Source organism: Saimiri boliviensis, chromosome 13 (genome assembly GCF_048565385.1).
Source record: "Saimiri boliviensis isolate mSaiBol1 chromosome 13, mSaiBol1.pri, whole genome shotgun sequence".
NCBI lineage: Eukaryota > Metazoa > Chordata > Mammalia > Primates > Cebidae > Saimiri > Saimiri boliviensis.
In genome coordinates, this window is record NC_133461.1 from 69440575 (window position 1) to 69444405 (window position 3831).

A 3831-nucleotide genomic window follows, 5' to 3' on the forward strand; every position below is an offset into this window, starting at 1 on the left:
TTTAGCATCTTCAAATCTTTTTCACGTACAAGGACCCTGTAATTACATTGGGCCCACCCCAATAATCCAGGATAGTTTCCCCATCTCAAAAGAATTTTAGTGTAAAAGAAATAATAAAAATAGTTTTCATTTTCAAGTGCCTGCTGCATACCAGTCACTGTTCACCCCTAATGTTCGGCATCTACGATTTCGCTGTGTTACCTCTGTCTTGGCTTTCTCTCCCTTTAATATTGTTGTAAAAGCCTACAGCACCCAGTATTCCCAGGTGGTCTCCCATCAAAGTACTAACCAGGCCTGACCCTGCTTAGCTTCTGAGATCAGATGAGATTGGCACATTCAGGGTGGTATGGCTGTAGACTGCCTGGGCTTTCTCATCTGTAAAACAAGGGTTTGTAATATTTAAGGATATACCCTACTTCTAGCACTCCAATATTTCCTTTTGATACGCAAATCATTCTGGATTCCGTGAACTAGTTCTCTTTCCCTTTTGGTTATAATAGGAAGTGGGGGTTGACATCAGCAAGATGGCAAAATAGGAAGTACCAGTCATCATTACCCCACAGACACACCAATTTAATTTATAGACTAAGATACCAGAAACTAGTTCAGTTGCAGTACCCCCCAGGTGAGTGCAAAATTTAGAACAGCCACGTTGAAATTAGAAGACTCATTTCGAGGGCACCAAGATGGCTGGGAGAAGCCAGCAATGGAATGCAGCTCCCAGCGATTGAGACGCAGAGGGCTAGAGGACTTCATGATTCCAAACGAGGTGCCGGGTTCTTTTCTGTGGGACTGATAGGGCACTGGAATTAGGCCCAGGGAAGGAGCTGCAGGGCGAGAGCTGCCCACTAGGGCAAATCAAAAGAGCAGGGGTTGTGTCACCACCTGAATGGTGCAGCCAGCTTGGAGGGTCGGGGAACTTAACCCCCTTGGTGGTCCGTTTCGCATCCTGTGCTTACGTCATCCCTCCTGCAACCCACGGTCCGCAAGAACCCTGCCAGACAGTGGGGAGCCATGAGTAGTCAATGCAAATCTGAGTAGTGGCTACTGCCAAGCTGGGCAAGTTGCCACAGGAACCTGGACGGGAGTTTGGACTAACGTCAGCAGGACTGACCTTCCCACAGAGGGAGGCAGAGTTGAAAGCAGGGAAACAGACCATGGGCCGGGCAGACCCCCCCTTCACAGAACTCAAACTGATGTCCCCACTAGAGAGCTTGGCAGCAAATTCACCAGCTTGACCCCAACCAGGAAGATCGAGCTCTGGGAGAGAGGCCATTGGGAAGGTGGGGCCAATCCCAGCTGCAAACAAACTCCAGGGAAGGACCACCCACCCAGCAACGTGACTGAACCTGAGAGAGCCCAGCAACGCCCTCTACAGGCCAAAAAGGATACAGCTCCAACCTCAACAGAGAAAAGGTCCACTCAGAGAGGACTGAAATCACCAACTTCAAAGATTAAAGGGAGATAAATCCACAAAGATGAGGAAAAAACAGGCCAAAAAGGATGAAACCATCAAAGAACAGAACACCTCCCAGGGATCACAATTCCTCACCATCAAGGGAACAAAAAAGGAGAATGACTAACGAATTGACACAAGCAGGCTTCAGAAGGTGGGTAATAACAAACTTCTCTACGTTAAAAGACCATGTTCTAACCCAATGCAAAGAAACTAAGAACCTTGAAAAAATGGTTAGATGAAATGCTAACTAGAATAACCAGCTTAGAGAAGAACATAAATGACTTGATGGAGCTGAAAAACACAGCACAAGAACTTCGCAAGGCATACACAAGTTTCAACAGCCAAATTGATCAAGCAGAAGAAAGGTTATCAGAGATAGAAGATCAAATCAATGAAATAAAATGAGAAGGCAAGATTAGAGAAAAAGAGTGAAAAGAAATGAACAAAGCCTCCAAGAACTATGGGATTATGTGAAAAAATGTAATCTATGTTTAATCGGCATACCTGAATGTGACAGGGAGAATGAATCCAAGTTGGAATACACTCTTCAAGGTATTATCCAAGAGAACTTTCCCAACCTAACAAGGCAGGCCAACATTCAAATCCAGGAAATACAGAGAACACCACAAAGACATTCCTCAAGAAGAGCAACCCCAAGGCACATAGTTGTCAGATTCACCAGGGTTAAAATGAAGGAAAAAATCCTAAGGGCAGCCAGAGAGAAAGGTCAAGTCACCCACAAAGGAAAGACCATCAGACTCAAAGTGGATCTCTTGGCAGAAACCCAGCAAGCAAGAAGGGAGTGGGGGCCCATATTCAACATCCTTAAAGAAAATAACTTTCAACCCAGAATTTCATATCTGGCCAAACTAAGCTTCATAAGTGAAGGAGAAATAAAATCCTTTATGGACAAGCAATTGCTGAGAAATTTCATCACTATAAGACCTGCCTTACAGGAGCTACTGAATGAAGTACTAAGCAGGAAAAGAAAAAACCAGTACCAGCCACTGCAAAGACCATACCAAATGGTGAAGAATAATGAGGCAATGAAGGAGCCACATTAATTAATGGGTAAAACCACCAGCCAGTAACAAAATGGCAGGATCAACTTCAAACATAACAATATTAACGTTGAATGTAAATGGCCTAAACGCCCCAATCAAAAGACACAGACTGGCAAACTGGATAAAAAGTCAAGACCCATTAGTGTGCTGTATTCAGGAGACCTATCTCATTTGCAAAGACTCACATAGACTCAAAATAAAGGGATGGAATAAGATTTACCAAGCAAACGGAGAGCAAAAAAAAGCAGGGATAGCAATTCTGGTCTCTGATAAAATGGACTTTAAACCAACAAAGATCAAAAGAGACAAAGAAGGGCATTACATAATGGTAAGAGGATCAACCCAACAGGAAGAGGTAATGATCCTAAATATATATGCACCCAATACAGGAGCACCCAGACATCATAAACAAGTTCTTAAAGACCTACAAAGACACTTAGACTCCCGCACAATAACAGTGGGAGACTTTAACACTTCACTGACAATATTGGACAGATCAACGAGACAGAAAGTCAACAAGGATATCCAGGACTTGAAAGCAGATTTGGACCAAGCAAACCTAATAGACATTTACAGGACACTCCACCCCAAATCCAGAGAGTACACATTCTTCTCAGCACCACATTGCACTTACTCCAAAATTGACCACAATTGGAAGTAAATCACTCCTCAGCAAATGCAAAAGAATAGAAATCATAACAGTCTCTCAGACCACAGCACAATCAAATTAGAACTCAGGATTAAGAAAAGCACTCAAGGCCGGGCGTGGTGGCTCAAGCCTGTAATCCCAGCACTTTGGCAGACCGAGGCAGGTGGATCACAAGGTAAGGAGATCGTGACCATCCTGCTCAACATGGTAAAACCCCATCTCTACTAAAAATACAAAAAATTGGCTGGGCATGGTGGCACGTGCCTGTAATCCCAGCTATTCAGGAGGCTGAGGCAGGAGAATTGCCTGAACCCAGGAGGTGGAGGTTGCGGTGAGCCAAGATCGTGCCATTGCACTCCAGCCTGGGTAACAAGAGTGAAACTCCGTCTCAAAAAAAAAAAAAAAAAAAATTAGCTGGGCATGTTGGTACATGCCTGTAATCCCAGCTACTCAGGAGGCTGAGGCAGGAGAATTGCCTGAACCCAGGAGGCGGAGGTTGCGGTGAGCTGAGATCACGCCATTGCTCTCCAGCCTGGGTAACAAGAGTGAAACTCTGTCTCAAAAAAAAAAAAAAAAAGAAGAAGAAGAAAGAAAAGCACTCAAAACTGCACAATCACATGGAAACTGAACAACTTGCTCCTGAATGATGAATGGATAAA

General features: G+C 44.2%; 1 pseudogene; it reads right to left on the reverse strand.

Moving 5' to 3' along the window:
* Positions 1-240: 240 nt before the first annotated feature.
* LOC120361687 (5S ribosomal RNA) lies at positions 241-358 on the reverse strand (annotated as a pseudogene).
* Between the last annotated feature and the right edge of the window lie 3473 nt (positions 359-3831).